The 26,119-nt window shown below is 40.7% G+C and overlaps 1 long non-coding RNA gene across 4 annotated transcripts; it reads left to right on the top strand.

Annotated features, from left to right (window-relative positions):
• The first annotated feature begins 211 nt into the window (after positions 1-211).
• On the top strand, positions 212-25,155 carry LOC103279426 (uncharacterized). Of its 4 annotated transcripts, none has more exons than XR_010004488.1 (5): positions 212-491; positions 1,224-1,402; positions 11,247-11,484; positions 14,064-14,154; positions 24,989-25,155. It is a non-coding gene; the product is annotated as an uncharacterized LOC103279426 (long non-coding RNA). The 4 variants fall into 4 exon arrangements; XR_010004487.1 differs by lacking the exon at positions 24,989-25,155 and adding an exon at positions 19,550-24,189 and having other exon boundaries at positions 11,247-11,545; XR_010004486.1 differs by having other exon boundaries at positions 214-491; positions 11,250-11,545.
• Positions 25,156-26,119: the final 964 nt, after the last annotated feature.

The raw sequence follows: 26,119 nt of genomic DNA, 5'->3' as shown, positions 1-26,119 counted from the left end.
AACTTGCTAAAATGGTAGAACACATGTACCACTCTTTGCCCACCCAAGTTTCATATGTTTCACTTATTTACAGATTTTTGGGGAATTTTCAATTTTTGAACAGCATTAAAAAAAAACAAGAGCTAGCTCCTTGAATTTTATATCCAATGACACAAGATAACAGGGATAATTCCCCCCACTTACATCTACTGATTTTAGAGATTTAAAAAAAAGTTTTGATAAAAACATACTGTTTAGGGAGGGACAACTTCCTTTCCCCTCTTCTGATTGGTGCATTCTCATTCTGTTGCATACTGGGAAATGTAGTTTAGGGCAGAGCCTTTTGAATTCTTTGGCGTAGGACTGCTCCCCTTCCCAAACCACATTTCCCAAGTTCTGTGTTGTTCCCAAAATGCAAGGCCTCCTGTCTTCACACCAAAAAGCAAGCCACCATGAAGTCTTCAAGCAGAGAAGCCATTAATTTACAGAGAGAGGAAAGACAAAGGAGGCAGGTATTGTAGCTTTAGCTTTTCTTATGCTTTCTTTCACTAGTAGCAACTTGCTTTCTTGCATTGCACTGAATGAAACTGTCTGGGAGATTTCCGAGCTTTACAAAACAGTAAAGAAAAAGTATGGGAGTCAGCTTTGATCCTTAAGTTTTTGGAGTGGGCCACACTAATGCTTCGGAAAGGCTTTCGAGTTACAAAACTTACAATTTCTTACAATATCCATTTTTTTACAATTTTTGCACACTTCTATTTAATACTGTACATTTAAAATCCTTCATTTCTCTAATTTAATGTTGAAAATAAAAGTTTGCACCCATTTAACCATGCATTTCTTCTTTTGTTGTTCCATCACTATTTTCAATAATAACCTACACATTTTACCAATCATGACCATTATTTGCACATCATTGTGACTCAAATTCTGTTATAAAAAACCACCTAACGGTCTTTCCATTTTATATCTTTCAATCAACTGTTTGTCCAGACACCAATTAATATTAAGACCACCTGACATTGTATCATCTTTTGTTTTAAATCTGCATTGATAATCCTCTGTTTACCATGCCCGAGGTCATTGAAACTATGGTGAAATTTTATAAGCCAATCAGCAGGATGGTGCAAAGATGTCACTACAATAACTTGAAAGACCTTCATTTGCAACCTAAGGCACAATCCTTAAACCGCATTCCCCTACTTTCGCACGTACACATATTATTTTAACATTTTTCTTTGCAGCACTCTGATGAAATTACCAATCAAACAGGTACCAAAATGGGTGTTGTCACAATTCCAATCTACTGCTGGCACTCAACCTCGCGGCACCTGCTGATGCTGTTTTGTTGACAGGTACAAATCACCAGCCATCAAGGAGAGAAGCAGAGAACTGACAACAATCCACTTTCAGATATCTGAAGGTAATTACTTAGCTTAGAGCCTTTAGGGGCCTCTCCATTTTTCCCCCTTTGCTGTCTAAAAAAGAACCAGGTGAGCTGCCAGAGTTGGCTGCACAGTTGTTTGAAATCGAATAATATCCCAATAACGCTCTGATATTTTGCAAAGGACAGATTGAAGAGCAACATCCTATGAACCCCTCTTTTCCTCAGTTTCTGAAATTCTGTTTTGTTTGAGGCGATTTTCTTTACAATAAAGAGGCATCAAACCCAGTGTATTTTTCAGTGCATACTAATGCATTTCAGCATAAACCTAAAAAGAGGGAGCTCAGGTATATTGTTATGGGATTGGAAACTCCCTTTGGCAATTGTGTTTAATTAGGTGGCTTTTTAAAATTATCTGCATTCTGTACACTAATTAGCAGGGTCTGGACTCCAGCCATAGGATTTGTGCTTTAAAGATTCTATTGCTTTCTCCATCATTCTTGGAATAGATTTTAGTTTCTGGTTAGGGATGGTAATGAATGAAGACCACAGATGGACAAAATACCATTACATAACTTACCTGGCTTTGTTTATGGGCGAGAGGACAAGTCCAGAATGGATAAAGCTGGCATTTGCAGATGGGAAAAGTGGACTTCATTCTTCATTGCTCATTAGAGCGGGTTTTTTTAGCAGAATGTCTGATGTGGCTAAAAATCAGAATAAATGGGAAACAACTGCAACCACAAATTTGTGTCAGTTCATATATAAGAGAGCTATTTGTTATTATTACATTGTGGCAAAGATGCTGGCAAAGCTAGCCTTAGGTTTAATGGATCCAAGAGAATTCTGAATCAGAATGGTGGGGATTACTCCATTGAAGATTTGAAAGAGGTTATATCACCATCTGTTGAGGATTGTTTGGTGATGGTTTTCCTTATTCTAGTCAGAAGTTTCAGATACTTTTAATACGGATTTTCTACATGGACAAGGTCTGATTTGATGGCATAATGACATACTCCATGGCCCACCAGATTTACAATCCCAATTCTGCTAACCACTTGAAAATATTATTTTGTGGGTCATTCTCAGCAGGAAATAACTCTCTACATGTTTAAAATATAAGGATCTACCCATGCGGGCCCGTAGCCAGGATTTTGGTTCGGGAGGGGCTGGGATTTTGGTTCGGGGGGGGGGGGCTGAGTCTGACTGAGAGAGGATCTGCCCTAGCAAACCTTTTGTATCGTTAGCCCAATACCCCTATGCATATGGGATATATTGAGCATGGTGATCAGATCATGATATGAATAAACATAACAGTTTAAATAATAAATATAAGGCCTTCTCGCGGACCACCCTGGGAATTTCTGGGGGGGGTCTGAAGCCCCTCAAGCCCCCACCCCCACCCCGCTACATGCCAGTACCCATTCAAATGTCTCTCTGTGTGTATGTGATTATTCAGTCTTGCAAATGCCTAAAAAAGATTGTCGAAGGCTTTTATGGCCAGAATTAGAGGGTTGTTATGTGTTTTCCGGGCTGTATGGCCATGTTCCAGAAGCATTCTCTCCTGATGTTTCACCTGTTGGGAATCACCCTGGACTACTCAAGTCTAAATATAGTCAGATAGATGATAGAGTTAGATTGAGGGAATCCTTTCTCCATTTCCAAAGCATGCCTAGATAGGATTCACCATTGTTTCCTACTTCCCGTCCTATTTAGGTCAGCCCACCCTTTGATGTTTCTAGAAATATGATCTCTCCTAGGACTTTGAAGTAACTTCCCCAATTTGGCCTTTGGAATGTTTATGGCCCTAGAGAAGAAGCGACCCACAAGGCTTGGTCGCCATTCCAGCTTCCTGGTTTGTTCCAGAGAGGACGCACCTCTGTCCTCTATTAGTCAAGCTGTAGCTATCTAGAGCTTTGTTATTTTAATCCATCTATGTGTATTAGAACAGGATAGATTAGATAGCTCCAAACTTTTCTATCCATCAATGGATTTCTTTTTACCTCAATAAATGCTTTTAAACTTTAAAGCTAACTTTGCATCCCTTTGCCTTCCTGATGACACAGAGGCCTTCCAAACTCATACTGCGTAAGTCTCACGCTGCTGCAATTTTTACTCTGCTATTTTAATGGGAATTTACCTCATAAAGAGGGTAATTAGAGCTTAACGGCTCGTCCATTCCCAACATCACCCACATCTATGGCAGGCATCCTCAGAGGTTGTGAGGTATATACCTCACAACCTCTGAGGATGTCTGTCATAGATGTGGAACATGGCCATACAGCCCAGAAAACCCACAACAACACCCTAAAAAGATTTTTACAAGTGCATAATATGAACATTGGTATATTTTTTTGGTCAAACTCTTTCAACTTTCACAAAATGTGCATATTGAAGTATTCTTGTCTGTTTAACACAGACATTATGACACGAATATCAAAATTTACCCACCCCACAAAAGCTTGGTGGTTCAAATCCAGGAAGCTGGGTGAGCTCCCGCTGTTAGCTCCAGCTCATGCCAACCTAGCAGTTTGAAAACATGCAATTGTGAGAAGATCAATAGGTACCACTCTAGTGGCAAGGTAACAGCACTCCATGCAGTCATGCCAGCCACATGACCTTGGAAGCATCTATGGTCAACACTGGCCCTTCGGCTTAGAAATGGAGATGAGCACCAACTCCCAGATTAGGACACGATTAGACTTAACGTGAGGGAAAACCTTTACCTTTATCTTTACCCCCCTTTCCTATGGATTTATTGGAAGACTATGCCAGTCAAATAATTTAGTTGCTCTACCTGGAAGAAACCCTCAACCAACAAATTTTCTGACTATATATAAAGTTAAAATGATGTAGAAAACTTTTAAGTTGTGATTGAATTCCTTGGTATGCCACCAAGAGAGAGGGGGAAAGTAACATTAAATATTTTCTCCTATTCATGGCTTGTGAGACTATTAACATAAATATGTATATATTTAGTCTGCTGAAATTTGAAAGAAACTGTAGGCAGCAGTGTCTTTTCCTTTTCAAATGAATACATCCGAATCAAACTTTGAAAAAAATTACAGATACTTTAATCTAAGGGGAAATCCCTTACAACCCAAATCCATAGTTCAATTTCTAGAAGACCTTAGTCAGAGTTTGTCAGATGAGCATCCTTAATCTCTTCAACTTCATCTCTTTCCTATATCCTGAAATATGAAAATAGCACAGTTAGGCATCCATATTTGCATGTTTAACTGTTGCAGATTTGATCATTTGTGGATGTATTATGTTACTTCTAGAGATCTTTAGGTCCAGTGAAAATTGACCAAAGTGTAATACTGGAGGACCTAGAGATTCCTAAAGAGAACACTTCTCTAGGCATGTGTAAGTTCTCCAGCATGATTCTGTGTCCAACGTCTGGCAAATGATGATTATGGAGCCATGTTAGAGAAGTTAAAGATTCTTAGAGGTGATCTCCCAGCCTAGAACAAATAACACTTTATAGAATTCACATTTTTCTACTTGAATGGGGATTTTGCACCTCTCCCCCCATTAAAATGAAGGGCTCACTATTTTTCTCAGTACTAGCTGGTGAAATCTGTGGCCATAGGCTTGTGACTGCGATCTAGATTTTAGTTTGTTATAGAAGCTCACCAAAATGTTGACACTTATACTTAAAATAGGCTTAACTTCTTAGAGCAGAGTTTCTCAAATTGTGCTCCTCCAGATGTTTTGGACTTCTGCTCCCACAATTCCTAACCGCTCATAAGCTGGTTGGGAATTCTGGAGGAGCATCATTTGGGAAACTTTGCTCTAAGAAGCTGAGTCTATTTGGTGAGCTCCTTTAAACACCATTGCTTTCCATGGAATCCTATTGTTCTGCATAGAACCCAACAAGATACAAGAGACTGCTGATAGTTGGGCAATGAAACAGGATGGTTCTCATCACACCTGTTTGTCAGTTGTAAAGATGTGAGTAAAGTGTCATAAGAGGTAGGAGCTCTGAACACAATTGCTAGCCCATGTTTAGAGTTTCCTCCTTCCAGAACATTTCAGCCTCTTTTCAGCTCTGGAACATGTGATGAGCTCCGTGCCTCTCCATTTTAGAAAAGAGACTTAAGTGTCCTATGAGGGTGAATTTTTTTTAATGTGATGAGGCTGATTGCCAGAGTTCCCTCCTTTCATGACACTTCTGCCACTTTTCAACCACATAGGGCTATACATTACAGCCAGAAATAGTTTAACTCGTGATGAACTCAGTGCCTTTCCATGTTTGAATAGAGGCTGAAGTGCCCTACGACTGGGTAATTTCTCAGTGTGATAAGGTGCTTAGGGAATTCCTTCAAAGTTCAGGCTAAAATCCCAAGTTAGTATACCAGAATGTTAAAATAACATACAAAACGGCCTTTTTTATTTAAAGCAACTCAGCTGAGAACTGCATATTTGGAGGTGATTAATGTAAATTGTAGGGGTGATGCAGATATTTGATCTGGTTCAGGATCTTGATCCCTTGTTAACAGTTTGTTCATTTTAACTTTGGTTGTAATGTGGGTTGTATGTGTTAAATGTGCTTGCCAAATGTTTTGATACGACTGATAGGCTAAACAATAAAATGTATTTACATTTACATGTTGATTATTTCTTAATTTAAAAATGCAAAATAAAGTATGACTCCTGTGTGGAAAATACATTCTCAGACTTCATGTGAATACACAAACAATAGGTAATAGTGAACCCTATTGAAATAAATAACTTCCAGTCTAGAACACCAAGGAAATCACAGGTACCAGTTCCACAGATATGGGGAATATAAGGTAAAGGTAAAGGTTTCCCCTGATGTTAAGTCCAGTCATGTCTGACTCTGGGGGTTGGTGCTGATCTCCATTTCTAAACTGAAGAGCCGGCGTTGTCCGTAGACACCTCCAAGGTCATGTGGCCGGCATGACTGCATGGAGCGCCGTTACCTTCCCGCCGGAGCGGTACCTATTGATCTACTTACATTTGCATGTTTTCAAACTGCTAGGTTGGCAGGAGCTGGAGCTAACAGCAGGCACTCAAGCCGCTCCCAGGTCTGCAAGTTCAGCAGCTCAGCGCTTTAACACACTTCGCCACCGGGGTTCCTTTTATAGAATATAGTGTAACCAAAAATGGCCCAAAGTCCCCCAGGAAATTCTCATTATCACTAATAATGTTTTAATGGCAATGAGGAATGTGGGAAGTAACAGCTTTATCAAGTGTTACATTCATTTGAAAATATAACATCAACCTCTTGTTACCTTTCAAATAATGTGTTACAGGTAACACCATCACTCATTGAATCTGGTCTGACTGTCATGAGAGGGAGATAACCAGGAACCGTCGTCTCACTCGTTCAGTCATTTTCAACTCTTCGTGACCTCATGGACCAGTCCACGCCAGAGCTACCACTAGCAGCAAATAAATGAAACTGATTAATCAAATGAATAGTAATGCATTTCTCAGTTGTGCTGCCTGAAATTCTTTTAAATGAGTGATACCAGGAGTTGAATCTGGAAACTTTTACTTGTAAAGCATGAGCCTCTTTCATTCAATGTGACACCTAAGCCCCAAATCTTGAAAGGTAAATGGGGCAATTGGGAACTAACTTCTTTATCTTCTATGATAACGTGAAAGCCCTAAGAGTCTCCTTGAGCAAACAGTCTTGTTTTGAATAAAAATAAACTTTCTTACCTAAGGAGAGAATGGCAATTAAATCACAAGAAACTCATTCACACTCGGTAGAATGTGGCTTAATGCCAAGATGGGACTCAAGTTTGGATGGTGCCATTTTATTGGCATCCTTCTCCTTTTCTTGCAGCTTGGCAGATATATGCAAATTAGCCCTCATTGAAGCATATGTGTTTTTTTCCATTCTCTGTTTTAACCAATCTGGAGCGGTGTTAACTGGCCCCTTTGGCATGAGAGTATACCTGCTAATAGGCTGGCAGGCTGTCTGATTAGTCAAGGAAGTTGTTCCTTCAGGTTGAAATCCATAGTCTGAAATGAGCCAGTCTCCTCTTCCTTTCAGCTGCTCTTTTGAGTGGCAGCATATACTTTGTTTCAATTGCTCCTTTAAAATGAAAAAGAGGACTTTAGCCTCACAACTACTAAAATGTTCAACTGGAGTTGGAAAATGGCTCAAACTGACATATTCACACACATGTACTTGAGCTCTCTCTTTGACACATACACACTCATGTAATGTGAGAGTGTTCAAAATATGGGGCCCTTTCACAGTACACTATTATTGCACTTTGATATGTCTTTAAGTGATATGCCCATGATAAAATTTGGAGTTTCACTGAGTATTTAGAATCCTCTTCCAAGGTCTCTTGTGCCTCCCCAAGGGACATATCCCAGGACACATATCAGTGGGACACCAATGACATTTAGTATAGAGTGCAGATGCTATACGTATAGTGTGAAGGAGTGCTAGGATTTGATAACTTACAGAAACTTGCTAATCTATGCAATCTCAGAGCTGTCCAAATAATTTTGCTCTCTAGAGGAAGCAACAGGGTAAACTGTTCTCTCCTATATCAAGTAAGAAGCTGACTAAAAGGGCAACTGAATCCTAATTCAAACACTGCCACAGCCAGGACACCCATTAAGGAAGATGCAGGAATTCTTTGGGAAGGGTTCAAGAGAAATGGAAGGAAGGGCTCATGCAGACACCCCTTGCACCTCCACTCTGCCTTGGCTGTAACTGTTCTGAATAGTGCTGTTGTTGAGATATGTGGGGTTGGTATAAGTAGATAATGAAAAAATTATTAAACTCACTGTGGGGGAGATGCCAAAATTAGACTTGGCAACATCTGTATCTGCATTCTGTTCAGCTGAGACTGCGGATGGAAGCCTCCTAAGTCACGATCGGGGCTGTACCATGTTTGAGGGTGTCCTGTAGGAGTTTCTTTCATTCTTTCATTCTCTCCTCCTCAGTTTTGGCGGGTCCCTGCAGTAAGCTAACCAGAAGGTAAATGGGGATACCTATTTTCTTTCTGGAAAAAAAAATAATTTGACCAAAGTATATGCTGAGAAGAACCACTTTATGCTCCAGCTACCTACCATCTGTTAGGAGCCCCGGTGGCAAAGTGTGTTAAAGCACTGATGCTGCTGAACTTGCAGATCGAAAGGTCGCAGGTTCAAATCCTGGGAGCGGAGTGAACGCCCGCTGTTAGTTCCAGCTTCTGCCATTCATCCAATGCTTTTGGGTTTGGAAAGATCGGCCGCTTACAAGAAACATTGCCCAGGGAACGCCCGACTGAATTTACTCAATCTTCGGGGAGGCTCTTTCCGTGTCCCCCACCATGCTCAATGAGAGGCTACAGTATTTGGTATGGGAAGAATCATAGTTGGGTACAGTGGTTTTGTATAATAATGTGATAACATTACCAAGAGCCCATCTAGACCTAGAAACGTTTTTGGATTAGATTTAGTCCTTCATAAGTCCTGCATAAAAGGGTTTATAAATTAAATAACTTGGTAGAATGTTTTAATTTGGTAGAGGTAACCATATTTTGATTGATACTCCATTTTGGTGCGGTAGAAAATTAAAAGGGTTTTGTGATCCTTTCCTATAACAAGAGTCAGAAAAGTCAACCATTAATAAATCCAGAACAGAAGACTGGATATTAAATGTCTGGAGCCTTTAGTTATATGTAATCCACTATAATTTGGATGAGATGTTATTAATAAATAGAGTAAATATTCATCTAAGTATGTTGATAATCATTTGTCATCTCCCTGGAGATTTGCCTTGGCTCACTATTCTTTGAAAGCATTAAAATAATATTCATCCAGTTTTTTTATTTATATCAACTGAATGTCTAATGGATGTTAAAGTTTATTTGCTTGGGAGCCTCTGTGATTGTATGGTTTAATTAAAAGGATGAAACCTCAAGGATGCAGCACTGCTGACAAAAATAAACAGCCAAGAAATGTTTTTTGAGAAGAACAGCATCTTATTAAGATGTTGAATTCCCCTTTCCATCCAAATCAAACAAGAAACTTCATTTTTAAAAAGCAGCCACTTCTCTTTGCAAATGCAATTGGGCCCAGAAAGCATGTCTTTCTGGGTCACTAATGAAATTCAGTTAAGGGGTTGTATTGCCTTGGAAAGAATCCTTAGTCTTACGAAGGTTTTGCCAAAATGAAGAATGGTAATTGCGCAGTCCTCCAGACCTTTTAGGACTGTAACTCCCAAAAGTCTTAGCCAGCAAAGCTCACGGTGAGAAATGTTTTGAGTCGCTGCCTAACAGCATCTGGATGGCTGCAGAGTTTCCATCCTGGCCTAAATCCAATCATTAGGAAGAACTAGACTACATCAAGAATTCTGTTTTCTGCCATTTTTGTTTATACATTTGAATGTTCCTTGTTTATGAAATTCCTTGCATGTGATAAAATCACAAACCAGATTGAAGCTCTTTTAACCCTTTAATTTTTGAAGTACATAGGTTAGATGGAATTCCCTGCACAATCACATAAGAATAAAACGCTAGTGCTATGTAAAGCTTACTTTGTAATAAGCATGTTCTCATTCAGGTAAAGGTAAAGGTTTCCCCTGACGTTAAGTCCAGTCATGTCTGACTCTGGAGTGTGGTGCTCATCTCCATTTCTAAGCCGAAGAGCCGGCGTTGTCCATAGACACCTCCAAGGTCATGTGGCTGGCATGACTGCATGGAGCGCTGTTACCTTCCCGCTGGAGTGGTACCTATTGATCTACTCACATTTGCATGTTTTCGAACTGCTAGGTTGGCAGGAGCTGGAGCTAACAGCGTCCACTCACGCCGCTCCCGGGACTTGAACCTGGAACCTGTTCTCATTACTGCATCTCTAATAGTAGGATGAGTTAGATGAATGTGATTCCTGTCCTATAGTTGCTCAAAAGAACTGGAGGCTTTGGAAAAGCTGGGTGCACAGATCAAATAAAAAATTCATCATTTGTTTTTTAGCCAATGACTTGCTCAATTAAATGTAAAGGAATGATCAAACTCTCTATTTAGAAGACTCATTGTGAAATAGAGAGAAAGACTATCAATCTTATCAGATAAGGGTAAAATCGGTGGCATGCACCAGTTCACCTTCTCCTTTACAACATAATGCACTGCAAATTCCAGCGGAGCTCTGTTGTAAAGGAGAAGGAAAACCAGCACATGCTGTCATGGCAGCAACACAGGAGGCTTCTCATGTTGCCTTGGATCAATGGGGGGAAGCCGAGTGTTGGATGCTTCCCTCTATGGGATGGGGACGTGGTTGAGTCAGGCAATGTGGGGTGTGGGCCGATGGGTTCCCCGCGCCCTCTGATGGGCACCACTGAAATTGCCAGGATTTGTAGTGATTCTGCAGGCATGTGTGAAGAGGTCCTATATCTTCCTATGTAAACCAGGGGGGGCCCTGGTGGCTCAGTGAGTTAAAGCGCTGAGCTTCTGAACTTGCAGACCAAAAGGTCCCAGGTTCAAATCCCGGGAGCGGAATGAACGCTCGCTGTTAGCCCCAGCTCCTGCCAACCTAGCAGTTTGAAAACATGCAAATGTGAGTAGATCAATAGGTACCGCTCCGGCGGGAAGGTAACGGCGTTCCATGCAGTCATGCCAGCCACATGACCTGGAGATGTCTATGGACAATGCCGGCTCTTCGGCTTAGAAATGGAGATCAGCACCAACCCCCAGAGTCAGTCATGACTGGACTTAACGTCAGGGGAACCCTTTACCTTTACTAAATCTGCCCAAACCTTAAGATCCTTAGGAGAGGGCTTTCTGTGCATCTCAGTAGCCTCACAGGTACAGTTGGTGAAGTTATGGGATAGAGCTTTCTCAGCGACTGCTCCCACCTTGTTAGAACCTTCTCACCGAAGCCTACTTCTTTTTGTCTTTTTCACCAGCAGGCAAAGACCTTTTTTGTTTAATTTTTTGTGTGTCAGGAGCTACTTGAGAAACTACAAGTCACTTCTGGTGTGAGAAAATTGGCTGTCTGCAAGGACATTGCTCAGAGGACGCTCAGATGTTTTGATGTTTTTACCATTCTTGTTGGAGGCTTCTCTCATGTCTCCACATGGGGAGCTGGAGCTGACAGAGGAAGCTCATCCGCACTTTCCCTGGATTTGAACCAGCAACCTTCAGGTCAGCAACCCAACCTTCAAGTCAGCAGTCCTGCCAACACAACCTTCAAATGAACCTTCAGGTTTGAATTGAATGTGGCAGAAGCACATAAAGGGGCCGGGCTGTGGCGCAGGCTGGTGAGCAGCTGCTGCAATAAATCACTCTGACCATGAGGTCATGAGTTCGAGGCCAGCCCGTGGCAGGGTGAGCACCCGTCAATTAAAAATAAAATATAGCCCCTGCTCATTGCTGACCTAGCAACCCGAAAGATAGTTGCATCTATTGAATAGGAAATAAGGTACCACTTATAAAAGTGGGGAGGCAAGTTTAACTAATTTATAACGTTGGAATGAGGAAGTGAGGAAGTGCCGTCAGAGTGGATAATGAAGCAGCTGCTCCCCCCTGTGGCCAGAATTGAACATCCCCTCAAGAGAAGGTTAAATTGCCTCTGCGTCTGTCTGTCTGTCTGTCTCTGTCTCGGTTCGATGTGTTGATGGGCATTGAATGTTTGCCCTATATGTATATATAATGTGATCTGCCCTGAGTCCCCTTCAGGGTGAGAAGGGCGGAATATAAATACTGTAAATAAATAAATAAATAATAAAGTAAAGTCTCACTTATCCAACATAAACGGGCCGACAGAACGTTGGAAAAGTGAATATGTAATAATAAGGAGGGATTAAGGAAAAGCCTATTAAACATTAAATTAGGTTATGATTTTACAAATTAAGCACCAAAAACATCATGTTATACAACAAATTTGACAGGAAAAGTAGTTCAATACGCAGTAATGCTATGTAGTAATTACTGTATTTACGAATTTAGCACCAAAATATCACAATGTATTGAAAACATTGACTATAAAAACATTGACTCTTAAAAGGCAGATTGCGTTGGATAATCCAGAATGTTGGATAAGTGTATGTTGGATAAGTGGGACTCTACTGTACTTTGAATGAAGCCTCTTATACTTTTTATTTTACATCATATATATATATATATATATATATATATATATATATATATATATATGTTAACTGTTCTAAATATTTTTTTTCCTTTAATGTTTTTTAACTTTCCTACCATATATAGTTTTTACTGGAAACATGTGGAATTAAGAAAATAAAATAAAAGGGAGAACACAGGGAGCAATAAAGTCACTGGAAACAGAGAACATCAACTATCTTGTTCATTTCAAAAGCTCCACAGAGACATCAATCCATTCACTGATGGCAGCATCAAACCAAACTTGCACCTTTATTGATATCTGAGAGAACTAGAAGAGCACTTCTTGATGTCTTGGAGACACTTGACAAATGGTTGAATCTGTTACTGCTTTTTAAATACCTTGAAGCACAACACAGCAGAGATGAATTGTTATTCTCCTTTCCATCTCAGGACTTAGGAAGATGCCAAGATACCTCTATCCCCTTGCTTACCCTGGGTTTTTAAGATGTGAAACAAGACATGCCACCAGAGAAGGGAGGCTGTAGTGAACATCTTTGCAGATTCAATAATATTATTTATTATTATTGGACTGACTATCGGCTGGTGTCATTGGGACTTCAGGTGCTGATCACTGCATTCTGGGAAATGTAGTTTAGAGCAGGGCTTTTTGCATTCCTTGCCACAGGGGGCCTCGCCTTTCCAAACTACATTTCTAAGAATGCTGTGTTCTAAGGCCCTCACCCATTAACTTTGCCAATCCTGCCCCCAGTGCCTTTGCTTTTGGCAATTGAGCTAAAAAAATGATTTGTTTTTAAAACACTTTGTTTTCTAGGCTTTACCAAAGTTGCTTAATACTTATACTGAAAATTAAACTGACCTTGGGAGGTATCCGAATTTTACAGAATCTTAACAAAAATTATTAGTGAGTGTTTTATTCTTAAATCCCCCCCCCCTTTCCTGCATGTTTCCAATATTGATTCATAGGGTGTGTTAAAGCGCTGAGCTGCTGAACTTGTGGACCGAAAGGTCATAGGTTCAAATCCAGGGAGCGGAGTGAGCACCCGCTGCTAACCCCAGCTTCTGCCAACCCAGCAGTTCGAAAGCATGCAAATGTGAGTAGATAAATAGGTACCGCTCCGACGTGAAGGTAACAGCACTCCATGCAGTCTTGCCGGCCACATGACCTTGGAGGTGTCTGCGGACAAGGCTGGCTCTTTGCATAGTAAAGGAAATGAGCACCAACCCCTAGAGTCGGACATGACTGGACTTAATGTCAGGGGAAAACCTTTAGCTACCATTACCTACCTATGCACAGATCTGACAATTTTTATCCAAAAATTGAATTTAAAATTTTGCACACCCCTACCAGGCAGCAATGCAGAAGGAACGATTGTAGAAACAGGTGCCAGTTAACACAATCAGTTAATCTTTGTTGTTAATGAGAATGGTTTTATTAGGCTCCTAATCCAGCCCTTGTACGTTAGGATACCAACCACAGAATATTTTGCCATAGATGTTCAGAATCAAAACTGCATGCTCCATATGAAAAAAGCTCATTCACAGCCACTGCCTGCCTTTGTTCTGGAAAGGGCAGTGACCAGGGCCTGCATCAGTCTCTTTTTGCTATTTGAATATTCCTTTTTATCTTCCAGATTACAGCTCATTGTGAAGAAGAACCACAAAGTAAGAAAATCTTGTATGAAAGGCAACCCCAATCCTATAAAATGTGTGCTAATGGGAAAGGTATATACTTCAGTCAATATCATCTTTTTTCATAGAGAAGATTCTTTGCACATTGTCAAATTTTCTTTCTAAGGAATGTTCAACCCTTCTTTAAGAAAAACTCGTTTATTCCATGCTGTTTATATGAAGAGGCTTTGAAACCCATTATTTACAGTTTTGTTCCTTTGCATTTAGCAAAATCAATCCCAATGTATATACAATGAACAGAATCATGTGTTGGGATTAAAAGCTCAATGCTTGGTGAATGGAGGGTTTGAAAATTACCTTTTGTTATAGCATCCAGTAGGTTGAGCAAAACATAATATGGCTATTACTGAGATCACCTGTGGTTTCACAATGACTTAACAGCATCCTTTGGAGCAGGAGGACAAATTAATAATTTCCCTAGAGGGCTGTTTGGTAAAAATCCACAAGCCACATACAATGCATCTCCTTGTTGAACAATATGGAGCATTGCCATATATCCTTTTACGAGGAATCAAATATTTTATGTACTTTTGTAAACAGTTTTTGTGCTATTTCCCTTGGGATGATTGCATGTCCATTGGGAGTATAGTTTCTTCTTAACCACCAATACGTGGTTTGTCACTGGGTATCATGGGAACAAAGATTGGAGAGGAATTCAGTACTTCACTGCTAACCCTTTCAAATGTTTAGCTATCCTCTAGTGGAAACAGAACACAATACTAGAGGAACTCTTGGCAAATGTCACATTCCACAGAGCTTCTTGGTCCTGGATTACAGCTGACCTAGATAAGTAGCATCTAAGTCAGAGGTGGGCAAGTCCTGGACTAATCTTCTACCTTGAGATCTTCCTGGACCATAACACTATCCCCTTAGAAAAACGCTAAACTCAATTCATTGCCAAAGTCATAGAATCATAGAATAGTAGAGTTGGAAGAGACCTCATGGGCCATCCAGTCCAACCCCCTGCTAAGCAGCAGGACATCGCATTCAAAGCACCCCCGACAGATGGCCATCCAGCCTCTGCTTAAAAGCCTCCAAAGAAGGAGCCTCCACCACGGCCCGGGGGAGAGAGTTCCACTGTCGAACAGCCCTCACAGTGAGGAAGTTCTTCCTGATGTTCAGGTGGAATCTCCTTTCCTGTAGTTTGAAGCCATTGTTCCGTGTCCTAGTCTGCAGGGCAGCAGAAAACAAGCTTACTCCTCCCTATGACTTCCCCTCACATATTTGTACATGGCTATCATGTCTCCTCTCAGCCTTCTCTTCTGCAGGCTAAACATGCCCAGCTCTTTAAGCCGCTCCTCACAGGGCTTGTTCTCCAGACCCTTAATCATTTTAGTCGCCCTCCTCTGGACGCTTTCCATCTTGTCGACATCTCCCTTCAACTGCGGTGCCCAAAATTGGACACAGTATTCCAGGTGTGGTCTGACCAAGGCAGAATAGAGGGGGAGCATGACTTCCCTGGATCTAGACGCTATTCCCCTATTGATGCAGGCCAGAATCCCATTGGCTTTTTTAGCTGCCGCATCACATTGTTGACTCATGTTTAACTTGTTGTCCACGAGGACTCCAAGGTCTTTTTTGCACACACTGCTGTCAAGCCAGGCATCCCCCATTCTGTATCTTTGATTTCCATTTTTTCTGCCAAAGTGAAGTATCTTGCATTTGTCCCTGTTGAACTTCATTTTGTTAGTTTCGGCCCATCTCTCTAGTCTGTCAAGATCGTTTTGAATTCTGCTCCTGTCTTCTGGAGTGTTGGCTATCCCTCCCAGTTTGGTGTCGTCTGCAAACTTGATGATCGTGCCTTCTAACCCTTCATCTAAATCGTTAATAAAGATGTTGAACAGAACCGGGCCCAGGACGGAGCCCTGCGGCACTCCACTTGTCACTTCTTTCCATGATGAAGACAACGCATTGGTGAGCACCCTTTGGGTTCGTTCACTTAGCCAATTACAGATCCACCTAACCGTAGTTTTGTCTAGCCCACATTTTACTAGTTTGTTTGCCAGAAGGTCGTGGGGGACTTTGTCGAAGGCCTTACTGAAGTCTAGGTACGCTACATCCACAGAATTCCCTGTATCGACCCAACTCGTAACTCTATCGAAAAAGGAGATCAGATTAGTCTGGCATGACTTGTTTTTGGTAAATCCGTGTTGACTATTAGCAATGACGGCATTTGTTTCTAAGTGTTCGCAGACCACTTCCTTAATGATCTTTTCCAGAATCTTGCCTGGTATCGACGTGAGGCTGACCGGACGGTAATTGTTTGGGTCGTTCTTTTTTCCCTTCTTGAAGATAGGGACCACATTCGCCCTCCTCCAATCTGCTGGGACTTCTCCCGTTCTCCAAGAACTCTCGAAGATAATTGCCAGTGGTTCTGAAATAACTTCTGCTAGTTCCTTCAATACTCTTGGATGTAGCTGTTCTGGCCCAGGGACTTGAATTCGTTTAGAGTGGCCAGGTGTTCCTGGACAACTTGTTTCCCTATTTGGGGTTGGATTTCCCCCAATCCTTCGTCGATTCCATGTTGCTGAGGTTGAAGATGGCTTTCTTTTTGTGAGAAGACCGAGGCAAAGAAGGTATTAAGCAGTTCTGCCTTTTCCCTATTTCCTGTCGCCATCACCCCATCTTCTCCTTGCAGTGGCCCTATCGCCTCCTTTTTCTTCCTTTTTCTACCAACGTAAGCAAAAAAGCCTTTTTTGTTGTTTTTTATGTCCCTGGCAAGCCTGAGCTCATTTTGCGCTTTAGCCTTACGAACCTTTTCCCTACAGGTGTTGGCTATATGTTTGAATTCTTCTTTGGTGATTTTTCCCCTTTTCCACTTCTTGTGCATGTCACTTTTGAGCTTTAGCTCAGTTAGAAGTTCTTTGGACATCAATTCTGGCTTCTTTGCACTTGTCTTATTTTTCTTCTTTGTTGGCACTGTTTGCATTTGCGCCTTGAGTATTTCACTTTTGAAAAACTCCCATCCATCCTTAACTCCCTTGTTTTTTTAATATTGGCATCCATGGAATGCCGCTCAGTAATTCCTTCATTTTTTGGAAGTCAGCTTTCTTAAAGTCCAGAATGTGTGTTTGACTTGTCTTAGTTTCAGCATTCCTTTGTATTGCAAACTGCAAGAGTACATGGTCACTTGCCCCTAAGGATCCAACCACTTCAACTGTATTGATCAGGTCTTCCACATTTGTTAAGATTAGATCAAGAGTTGCTGATCCCCTTGTTGCCTCTTCTACCTTCTGGACCATAAAATTGTCTGCAAGGCAAGTGAGGAATTTGTTGGACTTTGTACTCTTGGCTGAGTTTGTTTTCCAGCAGATATCGGGATAATTGAAATCACCCATGACTACTATATCTCTTCTTTGTGCCTGTTTGGTCAGCTGCTGACAGAAGGCTTCATCAAGTCCTTCATCCTGACTCGGAGGTCTGTAGTAGACACCCACGACAAGATCTTTTTGAGTCCCGGTTCCCTTGATTCTTATCCAGATGCTTTCAAGCTGGTTTCCCGGATTACAGTCTTGCATTTCTTCTGCAACGTAACTGTTTTTGACATATAAAGCTACTCCCCCTCCTCTCCCCTTTGTTCTATTTCTGTGAAAGAGGTTATAGCCCTCAATGGTTAAATTCCAGTGATGGGAGTCATCCCACCAGGTTTCAGTGATGCCTATGACATCGTATGTGTGGTGCTGTGCTAAGAGTTGGAGTTCGTCTTGCTTATTTCCCATGCTCTGAGCATTAGTGTAAAGACATGTAAGCCCCTGTGACCTCCCCTCGAACTGTTTATTTGGGATTATTGTGCTCTCTGTACTTGGTCCTTGCTGTGTTTGTGCAGCCCTCCATTTAGCCTTTTGGCAGTTCCCTGTGGTCGTGGGTAATATAGTGTTTGCCAGGCTGTTGTTCCCCTCCCCCAGTGGATCTAGATTAAAGTGCGCCTGATGAGGTTTGTGAGTCTGTGTGCAAAAAGATGTTTTCCTACTTGTGTGAGATGCACCCCATCACTTGCCAGTAGTCCATCCTCTTGGAAGAGTAGACCATGGTCAAGGAAGCCAAAATGCTCCTCTTGACACCATTTTCTGAGCCAGTTATTGACCTGTACTATTTTTCCGGCCCTTGTAGAGCCGTGTCCTACAACGGGGAGGAGGGATGAAAAGATCACATGTACATTATACAATTTTAGCTTTGTTCCCAGAGCTCGAAAATCATTTGTAATCTTTTGAAAAGTATGCCTAGCAGTGTCATTGGTTCCTACATGAATCAACATAAGGTGGGGAGGGTGATGGGGCTTTAGGAGCCTGCTGAGCCTCTGAGTGATATGGTGTATTTTTGCCCCCGGTAGGCAGCATGTTTCTCGAGCCATCCCATCCGGTCTGGAAATGATGGCTTCCGTTCCTCTAAGGAGGGAGTCACCTACTACCAAGACCTGTTTCCTTTGAGGATTGACAGGGTCCTTTTTGTGCAAGACAGTGTGTATGTCCCCTGAAGAGTGTTCCTGTTGAAGTGAATCATGTAGGTGTAAAGTGTTGTCCTCCTCCTCAACATCCCCAGTGCATTCATCAATGACAATCCATTGAGATACATCCGAGAGCCCATTACTCTCCCAAGGATGTTCCTGTTGCTCCTGGTCTATGATTGGGGATGGAGCATTTGCATGATTACATAAGTGTGAATGTGGTGATGCACTGTCCCCGTCAGGGCTATCCCCTGTGCATTGATCAAGGGTGGCCCACTGAGTGGTATCTAAGAAACTGTGGTCCTCCACAAGATGTGTTTCCTGATTGTATGTTAATGATGTAAGAATTTCAAATCTGTTGTGTAAATGCAGCTGAGCAGAGGAGTTCTGCGGAGGCTGCCTGGTCCTGTGTCTCCTTCTATAGGTGACCTCCTTCCAAGCCTGAGGGTTGTCTACCTTTGAGTTGATCTCCCCATAAGGTTCCTGATCATGGTCATGGTGGTGGTGTGATGCAGGCTGCAGATCTACAGCAGCGTTTTGTGCAGTGTCCAAGAAGAGCTCGAGTGCCTGAATGTCCTTAAGGGTCCTAATACGGTGCTCGAGCTGTTGGATCCTCTGCTCCATCAGAGTCATCTGTCTGCATTTGGAGCAGATGTAGTTGACTAGTTTTTGTGTGAAAAAGTGGAACATGCCACAGCTGGTGCATGTGATAGGAATGTTTTGCTTTTGTTGCATCTCTTGGTAAGTGTGGTGGCCAAGTGGGATCTTTGTACAGTTAAGTAATATGCACGCACTTTATGTGCAGACTGCCCCAAACCACCTCTTTGTGTATTTGTTTAAGTTGTTTTGTTTCCTGTGTGTCCTGCAAGGGATAGTTAGTAAAAGTGTCTGACAGCGCGCGCGACACTGGCAATAAAAACGTGCCTCTCGTTCAACCCATTGTTTGCTGTTTCAACTCTTCATTTCCACTTTTGGTTGCAAAAGGGAACTGGAGAAACTGCGGATGGAGCAAAGGAAGGAGAAAACATTTGCTTCTCTTTCGGGCAACAAAAAAAGAGCTGACTGCATATATGACATTCTCCTAATACTGTTATTGACTCAAAGGATTGAAAAACAGTGACACTTACTTTTACATGGAATGAGAAGACAAAGTTGAAATTGACTTCAAAAGTAAAATAAACATACTCTTTTAAAAGAAAGAAAACTACTAAAGTTACGCGAGGAGAGCTACACCAGCAAAATGTTAAAACTGTTAAGCTTTCAAGCATCAATTTTCACTATTTGTCATGCTAAGTAACTGTTGGACAGAACCGGGCCCAGGACGGAGCCCTGCGGCACTCCACTTGTCACTTCTTTCCATGATGAAGACGATGCATTGGTGAGCACCCTTTGTCATTGCATGTCTTTTTTTTCCCTCTCATGACAAAATATATTTTCAAATAAAACTGGGAGAAGTCTTCTCCCAGCTTTATTTGAAAATATATTTTGTCATGAGGAAAAAAAGACATGGGATGGGTATTGTGCTCTCTTTTAAAAGAAAAACATGGTGAAGACTACCAGAAGTACTAATTCATTTTTTCAGGTATGTATTGGGTAAAAACCCAAGCTGGGATCCCAATATTGAAAAAAAAATGGACTGAGGCTTCCTATGTTCTACTTTTTATTGTGTGCCTCAGGCCCCTACCCTCCTCTCCTTCCGGAAGTGCCTAAAAACCTGGCTCTTCCAAAAGGCCTTTGATGCTTAATTGTTGAGGGTTTGATTTATCTGCCCATTCTAAAATAGCTCCATTGTTGATGCGTTGCCATTATTACATTGCACTTTATTATCCATTTTAGTTGTGAAACTACCTCTCCCCATTTCGGAATATTCTGCACTTTGGCCTAGATCTATGAATTAGTCTCCTGTTTTTAACATTTTATGCTGCATGTTGATTTTAATGACTGTTTTATTGATGCTGATGTTTTTATTGTTGGGATAATTGTGCTATTGTTTTGTTATTGTTATTATATTGTTGTATCGGACAAGGCCCCATGTAAGCCGCCCCGAGTCCCTTCGGGGAGATGGGGCGGGGTATAAATATAAAATTATTATTATTATTATTATTATTATTATTATTATTATTATTATTATTATTATTGACCTATGGTGATTCTAAGCTGTTTTTATCACAGGGGTTTTGGGCAATATTTGAGCAAGTCATATCAAATCCCCTGTGGCCTGGTAGCTAACACGGTACTAATGTCTGTCCATTCTAAGGATTCAACAAACTGAAAGCTATACATCTCAGAGTCATCTTTTTTCCTTCCCAGCTCAGTTTTGAGAATGTGGGTTTTATTACACTACTACATTAAATATCATTGTTTCTGTATGCATTTTTCCATAATCTATTTGTGCATTGAATTTATTTGTATACTACTTTCCCTCCAATATGAGAAAAAGCTGAACTGAAATACAATACAGTTAAAAGAATAGATAACAACAAATATAATTAACAATCACATGAAAACCATTTAATTATTTTTAAAGATCACAAAATATCATGGTAATGATAAAAATACAATAAACTTGAATTGAAAGCCCAGACATACACTTAACATTCAGATTTTAGGAAGCAGAAATATCTTTATCTGCCACGAGAAATAGAGCAGACAGAGGGCCCACTAGGTTTTCACAGAAATACACAACATATGTCTAGAAATTTTAATCCAAAAATTAAACCCAGTAAACTTGGCTCAACTTCTCTTGAGTCAACGTAAAAAGTGTACCTTCAAAAAAAGAGGGACCATCCTCTTTTCTGAGGCTGAATCTATATTGCCATATCATCCAGTCTCAGAATGTAGATTAACTGCATTGAACTGAGTTTGCACTGCCATATCAGACAGTTCAATATTATTAATCTGTATTCTAAAACTGGATTATCCAGCCTGAGTATATTGATGAATAGTGAGGGCTTTGTCCATCCCCTGAAAACTTAAAAGAAGAACCAACTCCCTCTACATTCTCCACCATGATGTTGCTTCTGGACTTTTTGAATACATTGCAGGAAATAATGTAGCAGCCAGGGATTTCTGGCCCCCGAAATCAGCATTAACGATTTCCCCTTTTTTTGCAGAGTTACCACTGGCATATCCATGATTCATATCAAAATTTGTAATTTTGACATCAAATGCTGTCCTTAAAGTCAATTTATATATAAGCATATATGGTAATTCCATAGTCTCGGAGCAGCCACTAAAAGGGCTTCTCACCAAAAGTGTCCATGATGATGGGTGTTTAAGATCTAAAAACTCAAGCAGAGTTATTATCTAAGCATATTTTTAAGCATATAATTTAACTGGAAGTGTGTCTTAGGAAATACATTGCAAGCTATTGTGCAAATTTCTGAGAGAAAGCCTTTGAAGGTGTGCCGTCACACCCAAGCACCCTTTGGTTGAAATTAAGTTGTGCTCCTTTCTTTGCTGGGTGGACTGTGGGGGCCTTACCTTGAAGGCTCAGGAGTCCCAGCAACTAAGGCCACTTCAAATTGAACATCAAACAAGATTTTTATTTTCTCAAAGTTCTTGACAGGCTTGGCACAATTTGCTGAGGTTACAAATACAAACAGTCAACTTATAAAATCATGCAGATGTTTCCTTTTTACCTTTCCTTTTGGCTGCTGGGTTAACTTCTTCCAAAGGTGGATAGTTCCTGGGATGCTCTTTACCCCAACCCTGAGTTGCTATATCAGAAAGAGCAGGTCTTTCCCTGTCTAAACTCAAAACTAGCTTGGAGACAAAGTACTTAGAGCTTCTTCCAATGGCAGAGAAATCCTAGAATATTCTCTGCCCTAGTGCTGAGTTGCTATTTTAGAAAGAGCAGGTCTTTCCCTATCTAAACTCAGAACAAGTTTTAAAGGCAAGAGGTTAGTACTTATGATGGCTTGTCTGAGCTGGCCTGGCTTGACCACGCAAGCACATCTGAGTTCCTTTCTCTATTTTGTAGAAGGCAAAAAAGGGCTTTTCAAAATGGAGATTTTATCCCCAGGAAAAAGGGGCGGCCCTCAAGATCAAAAAGATACTTTTGCAAGCCGACAACAGGAAAGACTTTGCAGGCTGGCTACAAACCTCTGTTGATGGTTAACTATCAGGGTGTTGCTGAGTCTGTAGCAACCCTGAAAGAAACGCAAAAAGGGTGCTATTTCCTACAATTATGAGACAATGCAAGTCAAACTCCTGGGAGACGGAACAGAAGGATTGAAATGGATATTTCAGCGAGAATATCCAATTCACAGAAATTCTTATTTTTGGAAAACATACTGAAGTCCATGTTGTACTGAAGAGATTCTTAGAAAGAAGATTCTCTCTTCTCTCTCTGTCTCTCTCATTGTTCCACACACACACATGCATATATATACACATGCAAAACACACACACACACACACACACAAAACTTGTTTGGAGATTAACAAGATGCAGATAGGTCAATGTGACAAGAGTGTTGTGTTGCTGTTCACAGATGAACTTTCCACAACCTTTCAAACACAATGAAATGCCTCAATGGGGGCTTGTATACTTCAACAAAGATTATGACAGGCTCAGAATATCAAGAAGAGGGCAAGCTTATGATTTTTATAATTTCCCCATGGCTTTGAACAGCCCAAGATAGACAGCAAAATCCTTGCTATTTTTTTCCAGAGGCTGGGTACATGTTTATCGCAGCATGCAGAGAGTTTGGCACGACAGTCTTGACAGGTAAATAATTTCCTGTCTGTGCCAATATGAAAACTCTAATTACTGCAGCAATAGCTCAAAAAAGTCCCAACAGGTTTTCTTTTTGAGTAAATAAATAAAAATAAGAGTTGTCATTCCACACTCCAGTATCTTGGATAAAGAAAGTGAGAAAAGGAGAGATTAATCTAACTAGTTTTATAGTTTCATGGACAGACTAGAAATTGAATCCAGAAAAAGAGAGGAAGGGAAGCGAAATTAATTACATGCTGTTCATTCTTTTCTTTTCACACCAATGTGGGTCAAGTGAAATTATGTTATGAAGTGATATGATAGACTCATTTTTCCACACAAGTTCATTTTTGGAAGATAAATTCCTTTGTACCAAATACAGGCAGGAGCAGAGTGAGGCAACTATTTCAGATAGAATATGGGAGTTTCAGCAACTGTATTTCCATAATCATTCTTCTTGATTCCTTTTGCATTTTTTTTGGTTGGGGGACAAAGCCACATACATCAAATTACTGTTCTCCAAATCTTTGGGTAGCCTTCATCTCTGGTGCAATGAGGGATGATATTCCATTTCAACTTTCAGAGTATGTAAATTCAGATTCCAGTTCAGTCAATATCAATTTTTTGAGTTCTGAAAAATGCCAAAAAGGGTGGAACATTTTTGTCTCATTGTTTCAGTCAGTACATTTGGTATATTTATTTCCCACAATGATGGGAAGCTTTGTAGCCTTCCCAGAAAACTGAATTGCTTTCCTCAAAGAAGACAGCTTCTCCTTTGAACTAAGCGTACTTCCCTGGAAACTGCACTGGGAAATAGAATTGTTCGACATTCAAATTGTGGTGTTTATGCAAAAAAACTAAATCTTGTTGGTTTTTTAAAATATAAAGTAAAGGTTTTTCCCTGACATTAAGTTTAGTCGTGGTAAAAAAATGCGCAACACAAGACCAACAACAGTGCACAGACACTTACTGAAAACACAATACCTGAAGCAGAGCCTCCATATATATTGACATAACAAAAAGAACTGAGAAATATATCGTTGCTTACTTGATGAAGGGTAACCGAAACTGGATGGATACCCGGGAAAACCAGTCGTAAACGATGTTAACAACTACATATCCTCTGTTATCCAAGATGAAACCGTCCATTTAGTCTCCTAGATTAACAACAATTCTCTTTCTACTTTTGTTACACTATATATCTCAGAGATAGCATATATTTTGGACTTCATTGGTACAGTTATTTGAATTCCTTATGAGACTTTAAACAGTTTGGTTTTTTGACTGAGACTTTTAAGTTCCAACCCAAGTTTAATTCAGTTTAAGCTCAAAGGAAATCTTTCAGTGACTGCAAAGACTTGTATATTTACTTTATTGTTCTGATATATGTAGAAAAATGGTATTTTGTTGAAATCCTATATGATTTCAGAGAACTCAGTGTTGATTTGCATAACGTGATATATATATGGTACTATAATATACACATTGTGTACTACAAATGTATTAGACCATTATTGTTTACATTTTTATATTTAGTGCCCAACTGGGGTTGGTGCTCATTTCCATTTCTAAGCCAAAGAGCCGGCATTGTCTGTAGACACCTCCAAGGTCATGTGATCAGCATGATTGCATGGAGCACTGTTACTTTCCCGCTGGAGCGGTAACTATTGATCTACTCACATTTGCATGTTTTCTAACTTCTAGGTTGGCAGAAACAGGGGCTAACAGCAGGAGCTCACCCCACTTCCCAGATTGGAACTACCAACCTTCCACTCAGCAAGTTCAGCAGCTCAGTGGTTTAACCCCTGCACCACTAGGGGCTCCTTTTTTAACATAGAAAACCTTGAACAATAAAAATTTTGTACAGCAAACATGAAATGGCATTTTGATGGCTATTGACACAAAACTGCAAACAGTCCATCCATGATTTAAAAATAAACATGAGAAGCATGGGTCTAGAAGATATTATTCTTGGTTAAAAGAAAGTAATTTCTAATATCTTCATTTACCACCAAAACTTGGAGAACTTGTAAGGGACCTGCTACTTGTGTTTTTGTTGAAATAACTGGTTCTGCTACAGACAGGTCCGTTTTATAGGCAGATCTATAGGTACTGAGAACTGGAACTTGGACCCTCCTTGTTACTCTCCTCAGATGTGATAATTGATCAATTTCATTGTGTTGCATTTTTTAGTGCTCAAACACTATTTCCATTCCTTCTGAACTGCATATTGGGTTATGAAACCTTTTATCTTCCAGCACAAGAAATCATTTGTAGTTTTGTTTGCTATATGTGAAGGAGTTTGTATAGATTGTTCTAATATATACTTTTTCAAAAGTATGTTATCCACTGAGCAGGCATGGTGGTAAACTTCTTTGAAGTGTACACATTTATGCTCAGGGATGTATCAATAGGTACACATTTGTTTCAGGATTTATCAATATGCACATTTCTTTTCCTTGGAAATGTGTTGCAAGCCTCACATTGTCGTTGTCTCACTCATTCAGTCGTTTTTGACTCTTTGTGATCTCATGGACCAGTCCACGCCAGAGCTCCCTGTCGGCCGTCTCTGCCCCCAGTTCCTTCAAGGTCAAGCCAGTCACTTCAAGGATTCCGTCCATCCATCTTGCCCTTGGTCAGCCTCTCTTCCTTTTTCCTTCCGTTTTCCCCAGCATCATGATCTTCTCCAAGCTTTCCTATCTCCTCATGATGTGGCCAAAATACTTCAGCTTTGCCTCTAATATCCTTCCCTCCAGTGATCAGCTGGGCATTATTTCCTGGAGGATGGACTGGTTGGATCTTCTTGCGATCCAAGGCACTCTCAGGATTCACAAG

The sequence above is a fragment of the Anolis carolinensis genome, chromosome 3 (genome assembly GCF_035594765.1).
Source record: "Anolis carolinensis isolate JA03-04 chromosome 3, rAnoCar3.1.pri, whole genome shotgun sequence".
Taxonomy (NCBI): Eukaryota; Metazoa; Chordata; class Lepidosauria; order Squamata; family Dactyloidae; genus Anolis; species Anolis carolinensis.
Note: the sequence above shows the minus strand (reverse complement) of the source record. Positions and strands in the feature narration are given on the sequence as shown.